The following is a 27,653-nucleotide window of genomic DNA, read 5'->3' as shown; positions in this document are numbered from 1 at the left end:
CAGAAGTTCACGTGGTCATGAAGTGGCAATTCAAACCTCGCTGAACTTTCCATTTGGCGATGTGCGCGATGATTGGTGAGTGTTGCTGCTGACAGTGCCCTGTGGCTGCGCGCAGGCCTGGCGGCCGTGTGGGAGCTGCCGTGCCTCGTTAGGCCATGCTGCAGCTTCTCCCCCCCCCCTCCCTCCAACAGATAAACAACACTCACTATAACTGGGATTGGCCAAACATCCCAATGCTGAGAAAAAAGTACCTGCACAGAACTGAATTGTGATGACACATAGCAACATCAACAATGCGCCTGTTTTTGGAACAATACGCGTGGTTGTTTTGTTATTTTTGGTGCTAATGTTTGGTTCTTCACGCCATATTTTCGCCTGCACCTCCGACGCGTTCTGTGCCAACATTTCCCGATCCTCCGTACGGATCGCTCTGACGCTCTTGTTGCTGCTCTCGTTCTGTGCCGACGGACCACGGATGTCCCACCTGGGGAACTGGCCGGGTAAATGTCTTGCACGCGATTGAACATTTTGCCCCACTGCATAAAAACTGTGGCGGGACCCTCCTGGAAACAAGCCCTGAGACTCAGTGAGGCTTTCGGAGTGAAATCAAAGCAGCATCACGATGTGTTGTGTCTTTCAATAATAGGAAGCTTGTCTGGCCCTTGAAGCCGACTGCTGGTCCCTTATAGCCTTGCCTCTGTGTGAACAAAGCAAAGCTTCGCATTTCACCGGAGCCAAGCCAAATGCTCCGCGCAACAAGGGGGGGGGGGGGGGGGCGTGCAAACAAAAGGGAACCATCGGCTGTTATTCAGCAAATACAGCGCCCCAAAATCCGCAATTGTGCGAACGTGGCTTTCTCTCTAAGCAAATGCGAAAAATCTACGCGATCTTTAAAATTCTGAGTTCGTGTGCAAATGTGACACAATGATAATTTGCATCGTTGTAGGGAGAATGTAAATCGTTAAATAGTTGAGCAGGCAATGTCTCCTTCACATTTCAGTATATCCACATAAAAAAGTATGTTTAAAGAGCCGCAATGCATGTGGGAAAAAAGTATATTTTACACAACCCATCGACCTAACGGCCTTGTGGGAGCACATCATTTCAGGAGACCGGTTTTGACCGTGCACTGTCTCATCAGCGGCCAGGCCTGCTGAAGGCAAGGACTCCGCTGCTGTTTTGGGCAGGCATGGACTGTGATGTTGACGTCTGTAAGTGTCGGGTTGCATCTTTTAACAAGGTTACATCTTTGTCGAGGACAGGGTTCGGTAATCAAATAACAAGAGGAGACTTTTTTTCGAATTTGGTTACAATTCCATTATTCAAGAGCCGCAGTGCACGTGCGTTCGAGAGGCGGTGGTCCTGAATAAACAACATCGCGAAGCAGTCCTTAAAGAGCCGCACGTTGCCGACCCCCGGTCGAGGACAATGAAGTAGTTTCATATTTTTATGGCCGAGTGTGGTATTTGTGGCTTAGAATCAAGAGTTATGATTATGGATGAGTAGGTAAGTAAGTGAAGGTTTATTTTGCAAATGCCTTGCCACCAAACTTTCTTTCAAACAATCCAACTTTGTGAGGGAGAAAGAAAGAAAAAGCCGAGCAACAAAATCAACATTTTGAAGTAAAAACTTTCTATTCGACATGATGACCAAGCTACCGTGTTTATTCCTCTGCCTGGATCCCCCAGAGCAATGAGAGTGCCCCGGACATTGTCGCTACGGTGCACGTATCCCGCGAGGCCTGACATGAAAGAAAGCCTTCCTTGAAAATGTTCTTCTAACTCTTAACTGTAAGCGATCTACGGATGGATGTGTGTGTGTTGAAGTAAAACTATTCTCATAGGTTTTACTTAAACACTGGCAAAGGAGGTCCCATGATGTAGCTGCTCACCCCGAGCTCTCATTAGTCTGATAGTGGCGTTGTCTGTGTGCTTGTACGCCTTTTGGCGTCCTCTGGTCTAACACCGTTTGAGACGAGGCTCAAAAGAAAGCTGTTTCTGGTGTGGACCAATCAGTTTCAAAGACAATGCATATATTATCATAGTATGATTTTTGTTTGCATTCTGACCACAAGTACTGTGGTTAATGCAGACATGATTCCTTGTAAAAGATTTCAGTTTGGTCTTTTAACATCTTAACACCTGTTTTGTTGCCAGAAAAAGGGGAAAACCTATTGTCAAATTTTGGTACTGGCAAAAGAGGTCCCATGATGTTTCAGTAAGTCAAGCACTTCTTTTATGTTTGTAATTATTGTTCCGTTACTTTTTCTTTCAAGCGTGGCCAAAAGTCAAAGCAATTTCCCGCTCAAATGAGCATTGAAGTGGAGCTCAGATTCTGTTCAAGGCCCTGAGTCAGTGGCGGTTCCACATTTTTACGGCGGGGGGTGGGGGTGAGCCTCATCCGCAGGATGACCACCGCGGACTTCCCCACGGAGTCTTACTAGTTTTTATCATGATGGGCTGAGTATCGTCGTCTGCAATGCAACTTCGACGTGGATTGTGGCTACGCAAGACTCGGACCGATGGCAATGGACGGCGCGTGCATTATGCAGTTGGCCGATAATGACGATGGCATACCGTCGCCTACGTCTGTGCCGCTCCCTCAGGGCGGGCAGTGCGAGGGGAGCGGCCGCCGTGGGCAGGTGCTGTCGTGGCTGCCGCTTTCACATCCCTTCAACGATGGCGAGACGCATGCCCTTGGCAAAAACTGATTTGCTTGCCATCTGTATCGTCTTGATCGTTCATTTCGAGACTTTAATTAAAGTCAATTGTGAAATTGACATCCGTGCCAATTAAAACACATCACAAAATGTATTAAATTACAGCGCGTGAAGATTATTGTTAAATGAAAACGTGAAAATAATAAATAAATAGACAGACATCTTTCTGGCTTATTAAATTATCTGGCTGTGTGTTTCCAGCGACGGGGAAGTCTTTCACACTTTACCTTTGAGAGTGTCACTTATCACGACCGCGCTTATTTACTTCCCCCATGAGCCTTCACTCCAACAGCGACTCTGCTGCCTGTTCCGAGCTCGCAACAATTTCACTCCAGACGGTCACGGCATCGCGCGGCGCTTTCAGACGTGCTTCCGCGGCCCTTTCAGACGTGCTTCCGCGGCCGTCTGGAACGCTCTTCCTTCCGACATTCATAAGCCTGTATAAGCGTGTGCATACGAGTCATTACGCCTTTGCTGTGCGCGTGTTAAGCGACACTGGTGGAGGCCCTTGCAAGTGAGATGTGTGCACTCTTCTCCAGTGATTTATTCCTGGTGAAACTTTCTTGTTCGAGTTCCAGGTAGAATGAGCCCGTTCCACGGTGCCACTTGCGCGCAAGCAGCCCAGGGCATCTCGGCGGGCACCGCGCGTGGCTGCCACGTGCCCTCGGTGGCCGTGCAGCTCGGCCGGCTTTCTCACCGTCCTCGGTGAAACGGAGCAGCAGCAGCAGTAGCTCCTCTTCCTCAGCAGCAGCAGTCGCTCCCCTGCTATTGCTGTGGCCTCCTCCTCCTCGCCCTCCCCTCGGAGTTTCCGCCTCTGTCTGGCGCCGCGTCTGCCCACCTCGCAAGGCTCAAATGAGAAGCGGTGACCCCGTGGCATCCAGTGCAGAGATCTCTGTCTTATTTTCATTTATTTTTTACGCCTTCACCAAGGCGCTGAACAAACAATCAACTATTTTGTGCGGCAGAATAGTGCCATGACATGAGATGGGTTGACGAGAAGGATGGTAGTGCGTGATGAATATGATGATGCATGAAGTAAACGACGATGCAAGCGACAGTGAGTGGTAGATGACGAATGAGCGTGATGGATGGGTAGGGAAGTTGCGAAGAGGGATGGAGTTGGTGATGGGGAGGGGAGGGGAAAGGGGAGTTGGAGTAAGCGACGGAAAATAGTTTTAACGGAAGAACGAAAAATAGTGTGGCTGATTGTTTGACATGTCGAGGCAGTTGCTAACAACTATACTCAACTATTTCTATTTTACCAGGCAAGGTCCACAGCTATAGAGCTCTTTTTCAGAAGCGACCTGGCCACAAATGACAGGTCAACGAAGTGGCTTATCACGTGGAAATGTATTGCATCCAAATACTCTTAAACGCAAGTTGATTCTAAATGTGGAGGGAAAAACCACGGGGAGGGATAGACTCCAAATATACGGCAGGCGTCAGGGTTAGGATCAAACCCACGACCTCCTGTTTACCAGATGAGGTAGTTAACATCTCGACAGCGTGGCGTCGGAGTGAGGGGTCCAGATCGAGCAACGCTCAGGCCTGCCTCCTTGCTCTGATCCCTGATAGCTGATGTGCTGATCCCATTGTGGGAATTTGCAAACCGTCCGAAATGATTCCACTGCGATAACCGAGTGCTCTTTTGGTTGTGACGCATGCACGAGCCTTATGAATGGCCCCTGTAACTTCGGCTAATGTGGTCGTTTACGATGCAGAACCGTTGACGTCGCTGTAACACGTATGTGTTTTTTAGTTCTTTCGCGCCGAACGTAGCCATCCGTTTTCATGTGCCAGCTACGATAAACGCACTCCGTTTTGTGTGTTGGACGTGCGTGCAGTGCGGGGTCACGCGCTCTGTGGTTTGATTTGAATCTGAACGTTTGCGAGTCCTGGGATGAATGCGGTGTCGCTTGGTGCCACTGCCGTGCTGCCTGTGGCTCTACGGCCGGCATCTCCCTCGGGTGGCGGGGTGGCACGGCGTGCCGTCGTCCCCGCGACCCGGCTGGCTGCAGTGGCCAGTGATATCTGAGCCGAGCCTCGGGCCCCGCTTCACCGACCTGTATTGACCAGTGTGGTGAAGTATGGTCAAACGACTCCTATGATCAACACTTGCGGGGTGGGTGGATTGACAAAGGGCTGTGAATTATGAGCATTGTTGTATCCACAGTTTTGATGGCCAGCTGCTCCAGATTTGACCGTCTAAAAGTCTTGAATAATTTTTCATGTTTTCCCATTTGGCGCCCTATCCTGTTGTACAAATCCCTTGGTGCGTTTTGAGCCAATACCAACACACAGCTATGAGTTACCTGGGGATTCCGTGCGTTGCAAATGGATGTTACCTTCATCAGTATGTTATATGTGGCGTTACGTGCACGCATCCATTGCGTGCACGTTATTTTAGTTTTATTTATCCACAAAAGCCTCGCTATTTTTCAAATGGTTCAGGTCTTTGTATTGGAAGTTTCACCACATACTTGATATATATAGTGTGGGAGAAAACGAGAATACCTCGAGCCAAACTGCGTGAATTGGTAAGCAATGCCCACACAGAGCGGTTCGTAACTTAGTTAGCGTTTTCACGATAATATTACTTAGAAAATGTTCCTGTTCATTTTGGGTCTCTGAGGCTTCGCAGGAAAGTTGGATAAGCAAATAAACCTGACGCCGCGATGATATCACCAGGAAGTTTCCGTGAGTCGAGGTGACGTCTGAAAATTGCGTGACATACCAACCCGCGCTCATTACACACAAAGTGCTCACCACAAATGAACCACAATGCCTTGCTGATCTCGTCAAGGAGCATAAACCATCACGCACACTCCAGTAATCCTCGCAGCAGCTGCTTTTTGCTAGCCGTCGAACAAAGACGGGGTCACCGCATCGTGCTTTCAGATGCGCTTCTGCGGCCGTCTGGAACGCTCTTTCGATATTCGGAAGGCACTGGAGCTATGCAATTTTTAATCATCACCTAGATTGACAAACTCCCCCGATTAGCACAGTTGGCTACGTACATACAAGACGTTCGACATACATACACACTTCCCCAAACACGCTTCCGTTCAGACACAATCGGCTCACGGCGGTATTCCGCCAATCCCAACGTACGAAAGAAGAAGTTTAACGTACGTACATAGTACAACCCCCTCAGCGATGTAGAAAATTACTTCCCAGGGGAGCCTCGCTGAGTCTCGAGACTCTCTGTGACGAGGGTCCTGTGTGGCGGCGTCGGGGCCTGTACATTCAGGAGAGTTTGTGCCTTGTGGGGAGAAAAAAAACTACTGTAGAATCCAACAAGGAAAACCCATGCCGCAAATCTATAACCCCTGGAAATCTCTCGTGGTCATCCATTGATAACAACCAACCAGGATCAGCCTGCTTGGCTTTCAAAATCTTGACAAGATCTGGCGCGTGTAGGCTGATTTGGCAGAAGCGACAGATGAGTTTTCAAAATCCGAATTTATCCTCGAGAAATCCGATGAGCTATAAAGCTCTTTTTCACAGATGTCCAGTTGGGGCGGGTCAGAACGTGACAACAACAAACGGCACGAAAACATTCACCGCCCCGACTTGCCATGTGCACGGGGCACACACAAACACTGGGATGGATATTGTGGGAAAAGCTAAGGGGGGGTGGGCGGGGGGGCACAAAACCCAATTTTATTTTGCCGCAACGCAACGGACAACTCGTCGGTCCCCCGCTGCTGGTGCTCCACGCCGCGCCCCATTTGCCACGCCGCGCCGGTGCTGCTGCGCCGGTGCTGCCGCGCCCGGGTGACAAATGCCGAGCGCTCCGCATGCCGGCATTGCGACCCGCTCGGTCGGGCGTGTGCCCCCTTCTTGCAGGCCGCGTTTACGGCCCCGCCGCTATTTCTGTTTTCATGCTGCAGCGCAACGTGTGTGCGGGCGTGTGAGCGCTTCTGAGGTTCAGGTTGCACGTGCGCGTGGCTACGTGAACCCCTTTGCGAGGGTAGCCACGCAAAGTGAATGATTTCGTACCGCGAGCAAGGTATTGGATTCGCGCGTGCGAGGGCACGTTGAATTCCACTACGTAATTTACGTGTGTGGATACATTGACGTACTCCATTGAGTTCCGCAGTGCTCATAGATTAGACTAATGTGGGCTGTGCGCTCTCTCCTACGTGATGCTTAGTTATTGCTCATTTAATTATCCATTGTATTTATTATGAGGTCGTAACTCAATGATCCACCAGCAATCTTCTCCGGTTAGTGCACGGCTGCGTTTCCATTTGCTTTCATTCCTTCGTTGAGACATCACGGTAAATAAAAAATTAATATAAATCCTTGCCGTTTAATTTATCGTGAGGTCTACACGAAGGAGAAGAAGTCATTGTGAGCGACCTTACAGCGTCCTCCGTACGTGGGGCCTCTGTTCTTCGTTCCACACATGGGCCCACACGGGGCCCACACGCAGGCCCCACACACGGACCCCACACACGGACCCCACACACGGGCCCCACACACGGGCCCCACACACGGGCCCCACACACGGGCCCCACAGACGGACCCCACACACGGGCCCCACACACGGGGCCCACACACGGGCCCCACACACGGGCCCCACACACGGACCCCACACACGGGGCCCACACACGGACCCCACACACGGGCCCCACACACGGGCCCCACACACGGGCCCCACACACGGGCCCCACACACGGGCCCCACACACGGGCCCCACACACGGGCCCCACACACGGGCCCCACACACGGGCCCCACACACGGGCCCCACACACGGGCCCCACACACGGACCCCACACACGGGCCCCACACACGAGCCCAACACACGGGCCCCACAGACGGACCCCACACACGGACCCCACACACGGGCCCCACACACGGGCCCCACACACGGGCCCCACACACGGGCCCCACACACGGACCCCACACACAGGCCCCACACACGGACCCCACACACGGACCCCACACACGGGCCCCACACACGGGCCCCACACACGGGCCCCACACACGGGCCCCACACACGGGCCCCACACACGGGCCCCACACACGGGCCCCACAGACGGGCCCCACACACCGGCCCCACACACGGGCCCCACAGACGGGCCCCACACACCGGCCCCACACACGGGCCCCACACACGGGGCCCACACACGGGCCCCACAGACGGGCCCCACAGACGGACCCCACACACGGGCCCCACACACGGGCCCCACACACGGGCCCCACACACGGGGCCCACACACGGGGCCCACACACGGGCCCCACACACGGGCACCCTCCTCTTCCCAGTTGTCTCCGAGCGCATGGAAAGCACCTGTCAATTCTATCTCCAGGTCTAAGTTTGTGAGCCACGTGATGATGATAGCCTCCGGAGTAGCGCGACTAACACAGTCCAGTCCGCCGGACAGCGGGCCGCGTAGAAGGCGGTTTTGTTCGCGATGCGCTTCGTGGTTTGGCTCCGGCGGCAGCGGTCACTGCGCCGTGGGTCACCGTCTTCCACGGTCCCACGTGTGGAAGAGGCGTGCGTGGGGACCGGTCGTCGGTCGGAAGCTGTCGGTGATGGAGCCACCACCACAGTTTTGTTGGCAGAACAGAGCCGCAGCGGTGGGGCCTTCGGCGACGCTTGTGGTTGTTAGGAACCTCGCCACAACTCTGCAGCGTGCGCAAAGCGCTCTTTCGCTCACCCCACTTCGGTCCAATTGCGTCGCGCCGATCCAAGATTTGTTTCTGGGATCTCAGACGACTTAGTTGGAGGGCCGTGCAGGCCTAGGTGTAGATGTAAAAGTGTTCTTTGTATAATCGCACATCTGGGTTGAAGTGTTCAGAGTTACTTGTTTAATTGTTTTGTCGAAGCCCATAATAACTACTCTCTCTGTGTCTATTTTAAACATTGAATTTTTTTCAAGTGTTGGACTTCCTCATGTGTGGGTGGATGTGTGTGTGTGTTGTGTGTGTGTGGGGAGCGGTAGTCTAGCGCTTAGCATGCTGCGGTACGAACCCGGTGATCCAATTTAGATTCCCGCTCACGGCCAACACCAGTGATGATTATCAGAACCGGTCCTGGGCCTCCCCTAAATCAACTCAGCCTCAAATGAGTACCTGGTGCAGTGTGTCGTAAATTTCGCCACTGGAGAGACAAAGGCGTGGTGTTGGCCACCCACCCCCTCGTGTGCCATTCTGGCCTTCGTCGGTGCTTGCTAACAATCTGTTGAGGCTATATGGGGGGGGGGGGGGGTCTGTCTTTGTATCCGTGTGTGCTATGTGTGGTATTAATATTAATAGCGGGCAGACTAATTCCCACTTGCAGGCCGATGTTGAGTCGCCTCATGCCACGAAGGGACAGCTGGCACTGGGGGGGGTTCCCTTTAACGTGTGAGGTAATATCATACGCAAGACGCTGTGGTTTTGCCGAGGCCTTTGAGGCCTATAAATGCAAAGATTGTTACTTTTAGTAGTATTGGCAGAAGAATTCAATGTTAAACGTGAAACGGAATTAAGCGTTTTGCCAGTCAGGCGTTACTGCGGAAGAGCCGTCTGGTTTAAATGCCGTCTGGTTCATTGGCAATGATCTTTTTTTCAATTTGCCAATTCCATTGTTCTCGTATAAAACGGCTAAAACAGAAGGTGTCCGCATAATATACATTTTTTTTATTTCCTTAAGCCGTGTTTATGGCAGCAGAGAGGCATTGGCTCTCTTACCACAGTGGCGTGGGGGTTCATGGGTCATTTGTTTTAGGCCAGTGACTTTAAGCATCCCATAATCTGCAATTAGGTTCCTTTTGACACTGAAAGGCTCAGATGTTTGTCCTCGTGCAGAATTCCAATTGGAAGGTTATGTCGGCCTTCATTACAGGTCCCACACACGTGTGGTATCCAATTTCATATTGGGAATTGTCCCAGCTTCATGTATTTGCAATCGTAGCATACGTCTGGCCTCGCCTCACTTGAACACTGCGTCCGTTCGTCGGGGCGTCTCATCCATCCCTCGTCTCTCTGTCGCACATCGACCCTCCTGCCTCGTGCCACCCGTTCCGTGCCGCGCAGATGCTCCGTCGACACCCCCATCTTACGTGCTCGCGTTGTTACATCGTTCATAAGCAGCGCATCATCCTAGTTGTTGTTTCTCAATATTGAAATGCACCGATGAATACACGTGGATAAGTAATCATTGGTTGGGAGTAGAGCGGTGGCCCGTGAGTGCAGTGCACGAATCACAACCTTCGGCAGACGTGTATGGGCTCTTAACAGTGCCAAGTCTTAAAATCTCACGGTCGTAAAATGTAAAAATGTGCCCAGTTGACGCACAGAGGTGAGCGTGCCCGTGGCATCGCTTGGCGGTTTGGCGTGCGCGCAGCTGAGCGATGTTCCGAAGCTTTCTGAAGACTGGCATTTGAGATTACGAACGCGCTCGCCTCTTACGGTTCAGTAGGGCGGCGTCGTCATAGCGCACGTCTCCACTCGTGGACGCTGCGCCACACGCCGGCCTGCAAGCGGCAGGGCGAGTGGCTCGTAATCGTAAGTGTGCGAGTTCTAATCCTGGCTGGGGTGGTTGACTCAACCCTCCGGGGTTAATAGAATTTGTACCAATTTGTGGGGAAGTCAACATTGGTTTATGAACATACTCACCCCTGCCAATGCGGAATTTCCACCACCGGCTCTGCAGGGCTGTAAACGGGAGATGAGCATCACCTCAACGCCCATTTGAGCCGGGGGATCTCTCTGGCGAAAGCTTTTCATATTGCCGATTGGCTGCGTGAGGGTGTGTGCGCACGTTACAAACCGTCTGTGTGTTTGTGTGCAGCTGCAGCTGAGCTATTGTTGTGCGGATGGACACTCGATGCACCTGTGAACACAAAGGGCTCACGTTTCTGACTCATTACGATTGCCGCGTTCTCTCTCTCTCTCCCTCAGGCTGCTGCACCGTCTCCTTCCCGAATCCCCTCCCGCACTCCACTCGGTGAGTCGCCTGCTTCACGCAGCGCGATCATTTCCCTCTACCTGCGTTTTGTTTTTCGAGATGCGTTTCACGCGTGATGGAATACCTGTTTAATACACGGGCGTGGATTTTCATAGGCAATTTAAATTTTTTGGGGGGGGAAATCGTCGCTCGATTTTCAATTATATTTAGATCTCTGCTTGTCCCCGTTGAACAATTGACACGTCTGGATCACTTTGTTAACGTTTGGAAATGTATTCTGAATTTTCAATTCTATTTTCCTATCGGATTCAGTTGTGTGTGTGTCTGGCCTCATCTGGTGCTAGTGCCAGACATTTTATATGTTTTACTTATTCAGCCCATGTATCTCATTTGTCTCACCTGTCGGAGCTCCCTCGGAGGTGATATGTTTGTCTCGTTCGTCCGATCTGTCTTATCGGTTTCACCTGTCGCTGGGGTCTCGTCCAATCCCTCCTCGCACGTCTCCCCCCCCCCCCCTTTCTCTCACAGCGCTCCCGTCTTGCACACGCGTGTCCCATGTCTCTCTCGCACAGCGCTCCCGTCTTGCACACGCCCGTTGATAAACAGTCGTGCAATTACAGTGTGCACTCTATTTGCTTATTTACATGGGAAAGCTACGCTGAGTCGGAAGACTCGTATTGAGGAGGGTCCTGCTACATTGGGGCGTTTGGCCAACAGCAGTTGTTACACTGCACGTTTTTAGCAATGGCAGGGAGCCGTGGAACCCGGAGGAAACCCTCGCAGAATGAGAGGAGGACATAGAGACTTTCCCCATTGAGGACTTGAACCAAGGTCCTCTTGACTGAGACACAAGCGTTACCAAGGCACCATCCTGCTTCCCAGATTTAAATTGTTAATTTGAAGAGTGTTCTTGTTGTTGTTCTTCAATATTGAAATGCACTGATGAATACACGCGGACAATGTCCGTGGTTTTGAAGTCGAGGGGAGGCCCGTGAGTGTACCGTGTTATTCTCAACCAACGCTAGACGTGTACGGGTTCTTAACAGCAAAGTATTCAAATCTAATGGCTGTCATTCATTGTCAGCGAGCAGCATCTCAAACACGTCCACAGTGACCCGCGTGCGGTGAACTCGCCACCCCGGCACTGCGTATGTCACCGGCACGTGGGGAACACGCCGCCTGGCCGGGCTCGCGAAGGAGAGATCTCGCAGCGTATCATCGGGTTCAAGGTCACGGTCTCGAGATCATCACAGTCAATGGCGTGGATGCCACAACTCCTCACCATTGATGCATTTCTGCCGTTAAGCAGCTGACACCCGACCTCCAATGCCGCTCTTCCAGTGGCCTGCCACCTGGCTCGACGTGTCTCCTTTAGTCGCCGAGCCCCCCCCCCCCCCCCCCCCGAGTGCCCACTTCAATATCTGCCTCCGTAGCCAGTCTCCTCCGCTTTGCTTACGGGTGTCGGGGTGACACAGTGGGGGGCAACCCTTGTGCCTCACAGCAAGCGTGGTCTGGGTTCGAATCCTGACTCGGGTGCCTTTGTGTGTGCAGTTCATATGTTCTCCCTCTGTTCTGCATGAGTTTCCTGTATCCTCCGGACTCGGACAGTCTGGGAATTGGCAGCTGTGTTTGAGTTGCAGGAATTGGTTTTGTACCAAACTATATTATGGTTTATTGCACAGTTTTGATTGGCTCGAGGTTGCCTAAGAAATATATCCGGGATTGGCTTGTGGAAAAAAAATGGAAACCCAACCTGGCAAGGATAATGAAAGATGAGAAGGCCTGAACTAATCCAATGTGGAAACAGTAAACAAAAAATTACGGAGTAAATTGGTAAAATTTTCTTTGTAAGCATTAACTGTTCATAGAATTCGGATGAAATAGTATGGCATGTAATGGTTGTTATTATTGAAAAGAGATATTTATTTCAGAAAAAAATGCATTTATTTTGCTTTTAAATTGCAAGGAATGACAACTCACAAAGCCCTGTGCTCGTTGTATTTGTATTTATTGCCGGGTTTATTTGGAGGTAATTGCAGCAGATGTGTAATTGCAATAAACTCAGAGCATCCGGCGCTTACTTTGTAGCCTGGCAACAATCGCATAGCAGGTGTGCACATCCAGCGTGAGCAGATGCTTTTCCTAACGATTAGCAGTTTCCTCTCTCCGCGCGGCTCGAATGTGCCCAGCAAACGCTCACCCTCGACCGCAGCCGGGACAGCGATACTCCGCAGCAGTTTGCTCAAATTTAGATTTGTTTACGGATGCTACATTATTTACCGAGGCAACCGTGAGGATGAAAAATGCACTGGCGCTTTTCACGACACGTGGGTTCCCTACGCGGGTCTTCTGTCCCTTGCTCGCTCAGCGTGTCCCCCGCTCAGCGTGTCCCCCGCTCAGCGTGTCCCTCGCTCGCTCAGCGTGTCCCCTGCTCAGCGTGTCCCCTGCTCAGCGTGTCCCCTGCTCAGCGTGTCCCCCGCTCAGCGTGTCCCCCGCTCAGCGTGTCCCTCGCTCGCTCAGCGTGTCCCCTGCTCAGCGTGTCCCCCGCTCAGCGTGTCCCCCACTCAGCGTGTCCCTCGCTCGCTCAGCGTGTCCCCTGCTCAGCGTGTCCCCTGTTCAGCGTGTCCCTGCTCAGCGTGTCCCCCGCTCAGCGTGTCCCCCGCTCAGCGTGTCCCCCGCTCAGCGTGTCCCCCGCTCAGCGTGTCTCTCGCTCAGCGTGTCCCCCGCTCAGCGTGTCCCCCGCTCAGCGTGTCCCCCGCTCAGCGTGTCCCCCGCTCAGCGTGTCCCCCGCTCAGCGTGTCCCCCGCTCAGCGTGTCCCCCGCTCAGCGTGTCCCCTGCTCAGCGTGTCCCTGCTCAGCGTGTCTCTCGCTCGCTCAGCGTGTCCCCCGCTCAGCGTGTCCCTCGCTAGGGCTGTGTCACACACAGCCACCCACACGGTGCTGTCCACACTAGGGCTGTGTCACACACAGCCTCCCACACGGTGCTGTCCACTAGGGCTGTGTCACACACAGCCACACACACGGTGCTGTCCCCGCTAGGGCTGTGTCACACACAGCCACCCACACGGTGCTGTCCACGCTAGGGCTGTGTCACACACAGCCACCCACACGGTGCTGTCCACGCTAGGGCTGTGTCACACACAGCCACCCACACGGTGCTGTTCACGCTAGGGCTGTGTCACACACAGCCACCCACACGGTGATGTCCACGCTAGGGCTGTGTCACACACAGCCACCCACACGGTGCTGTCCACGCTAGGGCTAGTGTTACACACAGCCACTTACACGGTGCTGTCCACGCTAGGGCTGTGTCACACACAGCCACCCACACGGTGCTGTTCACGCTAGGGCTGTGTCACACATAGCCACCCACACGGTGATGTCCACGCTAGGGCTAGTGTTACACACAGCCACTTACACGGTGCTGTCCACGATAGGGCTGTGTCACACACAGCCACCCACACGGTGCTGTGTCCACGATGTAGGAACATCGAACAGCACGACCCTTCCGGGCCAGCTCCCATACAGTGACATCCTTGATGTCACTCCACGAGCATGAGCATCATCATCATGGTTATCGTCGTCTATGGTCAATTCACTGCCGGATGAAGGTCTTTGCACAAGCCACCACCATCTCTCATAATTTTGCAACAATCCATCCAGCAGGTGCACACGACGAGTCTCCACCTCTTTTCGCCTTCCTGTGCGCTGTGAAGAAAGAGCGGCTGGCCGCAATGCCGCCTATCATAGACTGCCTTTTGAATGCCCGTAGTGTTTTTGGCGAATGTTTTGGGGGTGGGGGTTCCGTCATGAATGTCAATGCACCTGCCTAGAAATGGTTCATTGTAACGATTTGAATGATCGTGATCTTGGTGACATCTTGACTCTGAAACGGTGCCAACGAACGGGACGCATGTGTGGTCTGGAGAGAGCATTCACTTGCCGCGGCAGTGAAAGCTAGGGCTTAATGCACGCATACACAAAGACAAATATTCCCCCCTATAGCCTTTACCAGACTGTTGGGGCAAGTGCTGGTAGTGAGCACATATGAAGGCCGGAACGGTACGCAAGGTGGCCAACACCACGCCCGGCCGCCTTCGTCTCCCCAGTGGCGATGTTTACACACCGCGCCAGGCACTCATTTGAGGCTGAGTCGACCTAGGGGAGGCCCGTTACTGGTTCAGGTAATCGTCACTGATGTTGGCTGTGAGCGGGAATGGAACTCGGGTCACCGGGTTCGTAGCGCGGCGCGCTAACCGCTACACCACCGCTCCCCACGCACACGCGGCTTTGCCGACACTCGCCGTTAACTCTTCAGCCTTCCTAGCCCGTGCGAAAGAGGACAATTTAATTAAGCGGTTAAGTCATGTGACAAATTTAGTGTCATATCTGCCAACTGCAACACAAACAATGACCTTCTGATGTAACCTTTATAGTACCGGCCATTGATTATCTAAACGCTTAGAGAGGATAGCAGTGTATCCATGTCCTCAAACCAGTCAGGGTGAATGATGATCCAGCACTCACTAATTCGTTCGGGTAAAGTCGCTCACCGGCCGTCAGTCGCCGCCGTGCCCACGCTTCTTTTGCCGCTACCGTGGTTAAATCTTTCGCTCGGTGAACGTGCTCATTGATTCCTCCACCCGTGTTCAGCAGACGGACTGTTTCACCTCCTCCGCACTCCGTTCAACCACCAAAGATAAGAGAAAGACAAAGATCCCCAGTATAGCCTGTAACAGACTGTTGGGGCAAGTGCTGTTAGCGAGCACCGAATGAAGGCTGGCACGGCACACGAGGGGGTGGGTGGCCAACACCACGCCCCGCCGTCTTTGTCTCCCTAGTGGTGATGTTTACACACCGAACTATGTACTCATTTGAGGCCGAGTTGACCTAGGGGAGGCCCAGGACCGGTTCGGATAATCATCACTGGTTTTTGCCGTGAGTGGGAATCGAACTTGAGTGACCGGGTTCGTCGCGCAGTGCGTCAACCAGTCCGCCACCGCTGCTTGTAACGATTTAGGCAGCCAGGACGATTGGACGGAGCAGCGGGCTGCATCAGTGAGAACGATACACGTTCGCTCCACGTGCACCAATGTGCGTTGAGAGTTTTTCTGTGATACATTTCCACGTGATTAGCCGCCACTTTCATTGAGCTATCATTTGTGGCCAAGTCGCATGTTAAAAATGAGCGATATAGCGCAGTGGGCCATACCTGGTCAAGTAAAAGTATCGTCGAGATCACGATTCTCAAGGCCACAGGTCCATTGCCTTCCTTTTGCAACAGCTCATAAACGCATCTGCTCAATTATGCAAGAGGCGTTATAATTCGCAAAAAAAAACATGCACCGGCTAAGTGATGCTTTCAGGCATTAAGGAGACGAATGGCTCACGTGTGTGCATTGTGTTTACGTGCCGGGGGGGGGCCCCCGTGGAAGTTCCGGTGGCTGCGTTGGCATCTTCTGGTTGGCGTGCCCACCCACCTCCAGTGACGGCTTCCCGTGCCGTCTGGGTAAGGCGGCGGCGGCATTAACGCCGCTGACAGCGTGAGCTGGCAGCGTCTGTGGCATGCTGGATTCAACAATTTTTTTTACAAAAATTATGCTAAATCAACAAACATCCCAAACACGGTTGTGGTTAGGCAGATATACTTTTAACATTTTTTAAATCTCAGTGGGATATGGTTTGGTTATAGGACATTGTTAGAGTTTTCACAGTCTGCATTTGTAATGTATTAGCGTGCGATAATCATATCTTTGTGTTTCTCCATGGAAGCGTAACCAGGGCGTGTGGACAATTCCTTTTTAATCATGGACATTTTATTTTTCATTTGTTCAGCGAATGCTGCTGCGGCGTTAACCGGTCAGCGGCACTAGACTTGCAGTGCAGAGGTTGCGGGGACCGATTCCATCTCCTGGCGAGACAGTTGAAACAATGTGGCGGCGTTTCTTGCATCTACCGTGAAAACTAATTTCTTTAGAACTGCTTGTTGTTGTTGTGTTCAGTTTGTTGTACTTCCCTTGCGCCTCCGATTAGACACGGTTGGCTACGTACAGTGCGAAATAAATCAACGTGCATACATATGTAAATCGGGTGCACTACATTTGACTGGCAGGTTGGCTGCGATTGGGGTCAAATGTGGATACTTCCACCTCTTCTGAAACATGTGGCTGACATGGAAGAGTAGGCCAAATGCCCTCCGGGAGGGGCTCTCTCTCTCGAGCTGTCTCTAGTGGAGGCCCTTCCGCCAGCAGTGGATGCGAGTGAGCAAGAACGAAATTGTAGCGCTGCACCTTTACCTTTGTAAAACTGCTGGACAACAATCCCCCCCCCCCCCCCCCCGCCATAATAGAGGTTTTTGGGTTAGATCGCGTAATTATAAATGTGTTGTTAAACCTTCCACCACCCGGCACAGCCAATTGGTAAGGTTTGTCACGTAAATAAAATGTGCCAAATCGTTACTAGTTCAGCATTCACCGGTTGTGTGTTGGGAGGGTAAACCCAACGCAACATTTACGATTCGACGACCGTGACATTTCGCTGGGTAATTGCAACAAGCAACATCATCAGGCGACAGCCAGAGTGGTGCGGAGAAATCCTCCTCCCTGTTTCGGTCTTAAAATAGACGAGGGGTAAATGTGATGTCGTCACTTGCGAGCCCATCAGGGGTGAAGACCAGAGGGAGTGGGGAGGGCGGTTAATGTAGTCGTATAAATTACAATGGATACCTATTAATGGTCGGGTTATTCACAGTTAATAAACATACATAATATACATACATGATGTACATGCACATCATGTATGTATAACTATGTACGTACATTCTAGCGTTTTTGGGTCCAAAAATCTCAATTGGCTGCTCACAGTGAATCAGCACCGATGTATGGTGACGCCCCACTAAAGAAGGCAGCTGTCAGCGCCGGTGCTGCGCTGAAGCTGTGAGTTGAGTTGAGCGTGCCACCAACGAGCCGCGCGGGTTCTGCACGCAGAGCTTTTGCAATCGCCGCGGCCTTCACTGTGCCCACGCGAGAGCAGCGGCAGAAGCAGCAGGAGGAGGAGGTGGCGCTTCCTTGGTGGTGAATCCTCGGTTCAGTCTCACGCCCGCGGAAACGCAGGCGGAGCGGGGAAGTGTGACACAAGTCAAAAACGTCTCCCCACAAAATGTCTCGGCCTTTGTTTCGGTTTCTTTTGGCAAAAGAACCGGCGTTGCGGCAGGCCCCTTACCTGTAAGTGACGCATTGTCGCGCGCGTCTACTCAGTGTTTATTTCCAAGGACACGATATCAAGAAACGTAAAACGTAGGTTTTTTTTGCAGCCAATGCGATTCATAATAGATTTCTTTTGGGCTAATGTTGAATGCGCAAATTATTGTTGTTGTTGTTTCGGCTTATTTCTGCATATCGTTCTAACTTCCTGGATCTTGTCCTGAAGTTGCTTGGCGTGGTTTCAGGTGACAGGTGGATCTGGGCGTCACCGTTGGTTGAGAAGGGAGCCCAGCAGCTCACCAGTGTGGGGACTGTGACACAGTGACGACCGGCGCATTGTTAAATGCAAGCACACGTGACCAATTCATTTTTGGCTGTGTGGCTTGGTGGGAATGGTCCTTCTGACACAGATATTTTTTGCCAGATCATTACGAGGCCTAACCCAGCACATCTATTACGAATAATATCAAGAAACAAACATATTTTTCCTCCAGATTTTCAGTAAACGTCACACATTGTTATTCGCATTAACTCTGACAATTGAAAGATCATGATGCCCATTTACCTCTACTCATGTGGTGCACACCAATAAACACTCCACCCCCAGCTGGATATCTTTCCTTGTTGATGAAATAGCAAGTCAGTGACTCTGTTCTCAAACACTGAGCAGTCGTAGTTTCCACCAGTGATTCTCAGTCGGTGGTAAAAACTCCACATTGCTATGGCAGAAGCCACTCTTACGAACATTATTTCAATCGAATTTTCTGCTAAAGTACCACTTTGTAGGGAGTGAAATTTCTCCTTAATTGTGCTCATCGACCGCTAAGCTTTTAATATTAAGCAGTAATGTTTGAAATACCCCAGAGGATCCCACAACCAGAATTAGCATTTCCAATATTCCAGTAGTGAGTCTTAATGCATTGTCACATGCCTTAGCCACACGGCCTTCTGGGAGTGTATTTTATCAGCAGCATTGGGTTTAATACAGCCAAAACTCTGGACCATTTTCAACAATCAGTGCCTTATCAGCAGAGTCAGGCATGCTATATCCAATGCTGGTGAACATCCAGATTATTAATGCAAGGGGCCTCTCTGTTAGATATTGTCCTGGTTTTAATGCAAAACTGTATATTGCATAACACAAACTAATAAGTAGCATCTTCTTGGTTATTTTGGTAAAGCCACGTAGAATGGAAATAATAAAATAATAAAAATAAAACATTATAAAACTAATACAAATAAAACATAATACAAATTATTTTATAATGTTTTCTTTTTATTATTTTATTATTTCCATTCTACGTGACTTTACCGAAAGAACCAAAAAGATGAATCCCTGCAGCCACGAAAGCTTTACATCGAAATTTAATAAGTATCATCCTTAGGTGTAGAATATAAGTCATATAATATCAGAATAAAAGTCGCAAAATAAATAAGCAGACCAGTTCGCCTCATCCTCTCTGTCGTCCCTCCACGTAAAAACTATAAAATGGTTTCTTTCACGTGCCCGGCAGCCCACACGGCCTTCTGGGAATCTTACAAACATTTATTTTTTTGCGGCATTGCTTTACGACAAGCAAAACTCGGGAGCAGTTTGAGACATTGAGTGTCTCACCAGCCGCTGCTTTAACCAGTGCTGGTGAGCTGCCTGCAGAAGTTGGTAGGCGAGGGGGGGCCCCTCTCTGCTGGTGCCAGGAGGGGACGTCACTGACCGTGATGTCATAACATGCCCCTATTGAGCTTTCCCAATTAAGATGATATCGTCATTCTCTCAGCCGACAAGGGCAATGCCACAGTCATCATGGACAAAACCACATACAATCACAAAATTCAGGACGTACTTAATGATGGTAGCTATACAAGGACTGAATGCTGATGTACCGGCCCTGGTGAGACACTGCCTCACCAACACTTACTTCACCTGGAATGGAAATTTCTTAAAAAACAAGTTGAAGATACCCCAATGGGTTCTCCCTTATCTCCAGTTGTAGCCGATGTTTTCATGGAAGAATTTGAGACAAATAACATCCAGGCATCCACTCTACGTCTGTCCTTGTGGAAGAGATACGTAGATGACACGTTCATCATCTGGCCACATGGCCGACCAGCTCTGAACCAATTCCTCAACCACATCAATTCCATACACCCAACCACCAAATTCACCATGGAGGTGGAAAAGGATGGTAAGTTACCATTCTTGGATGTTTTAATTGAAAAGAGACCAGATGGCTCAATGGGACACTCTGTCTACAGGAAAGCCAACATCAACAGCAGTGACGATTATCTGAACCGGTCCTGGACCTCCCCTAGGTCGGCTCAGCCTCAAATGATTACCTGATGCGGTGTGTAAACATCGCCACTATAGAGGCAAAGGCGGCCGGGCGTAGTGCTGGCTACCCACCCCCTCGTGCACCATTCCGGCCTTCAGAGGTGCTCGCTAGCAGCACTTGCCCCTACAGTCTGTCAGGCTATACGAGAAGCTTTGTATGTATTTACCTACGGGGGAGCGGTAGTGTAGTAGCGGTCAGCGCGCTGCGCTACGAACCCGGCGATCCGCGGTGCTGGCCACCCAACCCACCGTGTGCTTCGCCGGCCGTCATAGGTGCCGCTCGCTAACAGCACTTGCTCCTACAGTCTGTTAAAGGCTATATGGCGGATCTTTATCTTTGTCTAGCTGCCAGATGAACGGGCACTGTGTTGTCCTCTGAGGTTTGTTGTCATCTGAGGGATGCTGACCTTGGCTTATCTGCTGTTGTTCATTCTGTCAAAAAGCGCCGAGCTTTGGGGCAATATTAATTTGGGCCTTTGCTGACCAAGCACCAATTCTTTTGGACATTTCATTCTTTGTTTTTTAGCTTTATATGGTGTGACGGTGTTTTCTGTACATGAGATTTGTTTATTTCCGGTGCGTGTGGAACCCACGAGTTAATTTAGTATGAAGTTCCTTATATTGTGATTAAGTTTAGCATGAAAAATTCATCACAGAAAAGTAACCATCTTTAAAAAAATACCCTTCCTAAAAAAACAGCTTGCTTTATTTATAATTATGTAATATATCACAGAAATGTTGACTTAATGTGCTGGCTGATGCATAAAGCTTGATTTAAGGTGCATTAAATTGAGCACCTGCTAGATGGAGTCTGCTGTGCCTTGTATTTCATCTTGTGCGAGCCGCACTAAAGATGACATTAGATTTTAACTGCTTTGGAGACTTAGTTTTTTACCCCACAGTGGCGTTTCTTCTCGATTTTAACTACACTTTAAAACCTTTTAACCAGCGTATCTGTCACAAAGGCTCGCAAATAAAATTTCCTCCCATCATCTCTCTCTTTTTTTTGCCAAGCTCTTAAAATAACCTTCTTTCGAATCAACAAATGTGTCAACTCTAACCCGTTGCAAATTTTACCGTGCTTTTAGTTGCTGCCTGCTTGGGGTTTTTTGGGCCTGTGGGCCTGTGCTCAGAAACCGTGTGGAAAAAAGTAGAAGAATGGTCTTCAAACTATTCACAGAAGTAGGATTGCCACTTGTCCGGGAGCTGGTGCCTGTGTCCGGGTGGAGTGAATTGATTCGCACTGTGATTTGGTACCGGTATTGAACTCTGTTGCAATGAGCTTCGCTGCAGTCAAGTGCCCGGATGTGATCGACGCAGGCTGGCTGAGAGAAAGGCCTCCTGGGAGGCGTTGGCATCATGTGGACAAGGGGGGCAACCCTCCAGAGAAGATATTTTACTTTTGACGATGCAAAACCCTCCGGGTTAAAGTAAAAAAGTATATATATAGTGTGTGTGTGTTTTGCGGGGAGCGGTGGTGTAGTGGTTAGCGTGTTGTGCTCCGAACCCAGCCACCGAGTTCGATTCCCGCTCACGGTCAACACTGGTGACGATCGTCTGAACCGGTCCTGGGCCTCCCCTAGGTCGACTCAGCCTCAAACAAGTACAGTACCTGGTGTGGTGTGTAAACATCGCCACTGGGGAGCCAAAGGCGGCCGGGCATGGTGCTGGGCACCCACTCCCTCGTGTGCCGTGCCGGCCTTCATAGGTGCTCGCTCACAGCACTTGCCCCAACAGTCTGTTACAGGCTATACTGGGGATCTTTGTCTTTGTGTTTTTGTTGGGCGCCTCTTCCACTGTTGGTGTGTTCTTTGCATTGTGTTCACATGTTCCGCGTGACACAAGACAAAGATCCCCTCTGTAGCCTTTTACAGACTGTAGGGGCAAGTGCTGTTAGTGAGCACCTATAAAGGCCGGCACGGCACACGAGGGGGTGGGTGGCCAACACCACGCCTGGCCCATCTAGGGGAGGCCCAGGGCCGGTTCATATAATCGTCATTGGGTGTTGGCCGTGAGCGGGAATCGAACCCGGGTCGCCAGGTTTGTAGCGCAGCGCGCTAACCGCTGCACCACCACTCAGCGTGACACACACAGACACACACACAGACACACACACACCCGTGCTTCATCCGCAGTGCGGTGTTCCCTTGCCCTCCGTGGTCGTGTGTTGGCATTTTTCGTTTTCAAACGTGCGGACGTCCATCCCTTGAGTTTGACAACGCATTGTCACGGTTGTATTAAGGTCACGCGTTATCCCAAACCTCTTAGAATGTCACGGGGGAAGATTAATGGCAGGTGCGCGACACAAAGAGTGTTTTATCTTCATTAACCATTGCTGCTTTCCTCTCAACATGGAGGGAAACGGTTTTGAGCAGGCCGGGAGAGCGGCCCCCAGCCTCCAGACCGTCCGCGTTTGTCCGAGGCCCATCGAGGAGAAGTGTTCACACACTGCTCGCACGCTGCTCACACACTGCTCACACTGCTCACACTGCTCACACACTGCTCACACTCACACTCTGCTCACACTCTACTCACACTCTACTCACACTCTGCTCACACGCTGCTCACACTGCTCACATTCTGCTCACACTCTGCTCACACGCTGCTCACACGCTGCTCGTGCTGCTCACACGCTGCTCCGAGTGCAACTGGCCCACTGGCACTTGAAGCTGCACGGAGTCGCCTGTGACGTGATAACAAGCTACGGCGAAGCTATTGCCGGGTGGGGAGTTGGCGGTGCCGTGGTTAGTGCACCGTCCTCTGAACCCAGCGACCATAATTTAAATTCCTGCCGAATGTCCCTTCACCAACCCACGCTAACCAGCGTGGTGAAGTATGATCAAACAACCTCTGTGGTGGAGTGTGCAGAGGCGTTCGACCAGCCGTGGATTACCAATGTCTGAAAAATATTCTACTTTTTTGTTTAGCTTTTTCAATGAAAGAAGCGTGCTAACTCTTATCCGTTACAACTTTGACGGTGCTGTTTGTTGCTGGACGCTTGACATTTCGGGCCAGTGCTCGGCTTCTGTCATAACGGCCCGCGTGAAGTGCCTTTCACATTGCGTCCTTCGTCACAGAGTTTTGGTAACCACTCCAGTGGTAATTCAACAAAGCCACTGAACGTTGTTGACTTTGATAGGCTTCCTATTTGTTCACGATTTTGTTCGGATCATTTTTTGTGCTCTTTGGGGCGCCTGGTATGCAGGAGGTCGTGAGTTCGATCCCGACCCTGACGATGCCTGCTGTATAATTGGAGTTTGCGTGTGTCTCTCCCCGCGGTCGCGTGGATTTTTCTCCGGGTCCTCCGGTTTTTCCCTCCACATTTAGAATCAACGTCACGCGTTTTAGAGTATTTGACTGCTGCTATAAATGTACGTTTGAAAAGAGCTACATAGCTCGGTGGACCCTTCCTGGTAAAGTAAAAACATGGTTTAGTAAGAGGATAACCCGAGCATCGTCAGGACCCAAGCTTGCGCAAGCGCTCGCTATTGACACAGAAAAAACCCATTGTCACGACGTTCCCTTTGAGATGCCCGTTGGCCGATAATTCTGCGATTCTCTGCCGTCCCCTTCTTGAAAGAAGGTTAGTCGAGGATCATTCTGCGGTTAAGGGACTTCATTTTTTGAACGTGCAAAAGTAAATCATCCTCACAGCTTGACGTTTCGTCCCGTTTATTCAATAACGTCATGGCCATTTGTGCGTCTGCATCACTCCCGTTTACGTCAATGAGGGTACTGGCCGCATCTTGATGTTTAAACTCGGAAGCTTTCCCAATTTATCTTGTCAAAGAATCGCCGTTTGCACACTGCCGTTTAGCGACGTGGAGGTGGCCGCGGAGTTCCTCTCGCGCCGCTCCTCGGCAGCACGCGGCGGCACACAGCGGCCAGCCGTTAAACCGGGTCATGGCCAATCCGAGATTGCCGTCACGAGTCGTACACACGTTACCATGTGAACCCTAATTATATGTGGCTATGTTATCAGTGCATCGAAATTGAATCTGCGAATAATCAAATTTACCCACAACTGAAAACTGTTGTGCGAATCCATCATTGATAAAGCACGCTTCAAAGGAATTTGATTTGGATCGTAGCCCATATGTTATCGCGCAGCTGATGTTGAACTGTGACTCAACACATTCGTCAATAACACCGTGGCCTTTAGAAGGAAATAATAGAGAATCGGTGATGAAGCAGGCAATGGAACAACTTCACGGCACAAATGCATTGTTTTTTTTATTTGGGCACAACTGCCAACGCAGTTTCATCAAATTAGATTAATGTCGAGTTGCCCATATGCTGGCGAGATGTTAATTACCTCGCCTGGTTTGTAGGAGGTCGTGGTTTCGATCCCGACCCTGTGACGCCTGCTGCTGTATATTTGGAGTTTGCATGTTCTCCCCGTGGTCACGTGGAATTTTCTCTAGGTCCTCCGGTTTTTCTCACCACATTTTGAATCAACATCACGCGTTTAAAGTATTTGGCTGCTAAACATTTCCACGTGATGATCCACTCCATTGAGCCATCATTTGTGATGGCCAAGTTGCTTCTGAAAAAGAGCTAAATAGCTCCGTGGGCTTCACCTGGGAAAATACAAATTGTTTGTTACTCGTTATCTTCTTCACACCGGCGCTCGCGGAAATAAGCACCCGCTGCAAAGTTTTCAAAACAAGCTTCGGTGTTCAAAGGCCCTGTCGCTCGCACGGTACCACGACTCACGGATGATGTGACCGCCGCGGCGGCGGCTCCAGCAAGAGCCCGGCTAAGTGAGACGAGACGTCCGTAAAGGTCATGGCCTAGAAAATAACGAGGTTGGGGGGGGGGTCTTAAAAAAACACACGACCATGGTCATACGGAAGGAGAACAAAAATATATCTGTGAGAATCTTCTTGTCAACAAGATTGGAGGCGGCGGCGGCGGCGAGCGGGCCACGGCACAGACGCTCGGGTCGTTCGGGGCGTGCAGCTTGCGTGGGAGAGCTTCATGAACAGTCCACGTGTTTTGTAATTCATGGATGATCTTTGTGAAATTATGATTCTTTGTGTATCCTAAAAATAAATGGAGCTTCATTATATTTGAATCACATTTAGGAATTGTGGATGCCCTTGGACAACTCGCGGTGCCACGTGGCAGGGTGAATCCATCGTCCGTGATAACCAGCGTGCGGTGGATGTGAAAGATGCCACATGCTCGCGTCTGGCTCCTCCGTATCACTCCGGATAGTGTTCTCGCAAATGCATCGATCGATTGAACTTTATTTCATCAGGCATTGAGATCCATCGAGCCATTTGCAAGAAGAGCATAGTTACTCTGCGCCAGTTATTAAGCTTTCATGAGAATAGTTGTGGCTGATTTACATTTTTGGGGGGATTTCAGATGTGTTCGCAAACACTTGTTCTCGTGGTGATTCAATTGGGTTCTTTACATGCGCTTAACGGTGAGGGGAGCAACATCTCTGGTCATTTGGCTCGGTGAATTGCCCAGTAGCTGCGGGGACAGAACTGGCGTCTCCGTGTGAATGTTTCTGACGACAGTCGATGCGGACGAGCGTGCCGAGGGCCTGGCTTTGCAACTGCGTCATCTGCGACTCCTATCGGGTCTGAGCGAGCCAGCAGATCGGCGATTCCTTCTGTTCACAGCGGACCGCGAGAACTCAGCGTTGTAGAGGCTGGGCCACTGAACAACAAGATTATATATTTTTTTTTACTTTACAGCGTTGGTCGTGCAAATTGCATCTGAAAACGCTGATGCAGAAATCGTAATGTGCGTGCAGTTTTTGCGCACGGAGCTGCGGGGAAACCACAGACAGGGCAACCAGAACCGGTGCCAACGATTGCCCCGAGCTCTGTGGTGCTGTACGAGATGTGAACCAGCTGCTCGCCACAGTGGCGAGATGTCAACTACCTCACCTGGTATGCAGGAGATTGCGGGTTTCATTGAGACCCTGATGCCTGCTGTAGATTTGGAGTTTGCATGTTCTCCCCATGGTTGAGTGAATATTTCTGCAAGTCCTCTGGGTTTTCCCTCCACATTTAGAAACGTACCTTGAGAGTATTTTATACTTATAAATTTCCACATGATAAGCCACTTTGTTGAGCTATCATTTATGGCCAGGTCGCTTCTGAAAAAGATATATATAGCTCAGTCGGCCTTACCTGGTAAAATAGAAAATTGTTTAAATGGCTAAAGAAATATGGGGATTACTCTTTGGTTCTTTCGGTAAAGTCACGTATAAAGATAAAATAATAAATTAATAATAGCATACGACGTTTCGATTGCAACACAAGCAATCATCATCAGGTATAAATGAAATAGCAACAAAAATCTAACCAGAAAACTATAGACAGATATATAAGCAGACAGATATCACAGAGATACATAGAGAGCGAACACACATAGGCACACAGAGAGAGAACGTCTCTGTGACGAGGCCTTAAATAGAGAGAGGGGTCGGGGGCGGAGAGAGGGAGGGGTTAGAGAAAATTAGCATGTCAATGAGTAGGACGACGCGTGGTAAGGTGCGCAAGCTTGAAAATTAGGAGAACGGGAGAGAGACACACTAAATTAAATAACCTAGCAAAATATCGAAATGTAATGTAATGCAACACAGAGAGTCGGTCAACACACAATTAACGCATAGCCTGGTTGATTACGTATTTCAAAGATTGATAAGTTAGAATTTAAGTGTGAAAATTCAAAGAGAGACAAAAACACAAACACGACGAACGGAGACACACTTAAATTCTAACTTAGCAATCTTTGAAATACGTAATCAACCAGGCTATGCGTTAATTGTGTGTTGACCGACTCTCTGTGTTGCATTACATTACATTTCGATATTTTGCTAGGTTATTTAATTTAGTGTGTCTCTCTCCCGTTCTCCTAATTTTCAAGCTTGCGCACCTTACCACGCGTCGTCCTACTCATTGACATTCTAATTTTCTCTAACCCCTCCCTCTCTCCGCCCCCTCTCTCTATTTAAGACCTCGTCACAGAGACGTTCTCTCTCTGTGTGCCTATGTGTGTTCTCTCTCTATGTATCTCTGTGATATCTGTCTGCTTATATGTCTGTCTATAGTTTTCTGGTTAGATTTTTGTTGCTATTTCATTTATACCTGATGATGATTGCTTTGTTGCAATCGAAACGTCGTATGCTATTATTTAATTTATTATTTTATCTTTATACGTGACTTTACCGAAAGAACCAAAGAGTAATTCCTGCAGTCACGAAAGCTCCAAATTAAGATTGAAATATGGGGATGTTTGACCAACTCTATTCATGAGTGTTGACACTTTACACACGTGGTGTAGGGAACAGGAGACATCCCATTGCTGTACTGCCATACCCTGTAGCCTGGAATCAAACTCCAGTTGCCACAGGCTCGCAGCGCACTGTGCTAACCACTGAACCACCGCTCCGTTTCATTCGCAGACCCAAAAAAGGTTAATGTTCGTTGCGCGTGAAGGCTATTGTCGTCATGTAGTGCACTGTTTTGTTTCGA

General features: G+C 50.3%; 1 protein-coding gene across 22 annotated transcripts in view; it reads left to right on the top strand.

The window, feature by feature from the left end:
• The window catches only part of FUT8 (fucosyltransferase 8), a 388,964-nt gene that overhangs the window by 217,557 nt on the left and 143,754 nt on the right, over positions 1 to 27,653 (top strand). For 14 of the 22 annotated variants that reach the window (XM_078608813.1, XM_078608810.1, XM_078608812.1 and 11 more), the window contains one exon: positions 10,617 to 10,662. The exons of the other annotated variants lie outside the window; for them this stretch is intronic. The gene's annotated coding sequence lies outside the window, so the exon portion shown is untranslated. The remainder of the gene's footprint in view (positions 1 to 10,616; positions 10,663 to 27,653) is intronic. 22 annotated transcript variants of the gene reach the window in all.

Source organism: Lampetra planeri, chromosome 30 (genome assembly GCF_965212315.1).
Source record: "Lampetra planeri chromosome 30, kcLamPlan1.2.h2, whole genome shotgun sequence".
Classification (NCBI taxonomy): Eukaryota; Metazoa; Chordata; class Hyperoartia; order Petromyzontiformes; family Petromyzontidae; genus Lampetra; species Lampetra planeri.
Note: the sequence above shows the minus strand (reverse complement) of the source record. Positions and strands in the feature narration are given on the sequence as shown.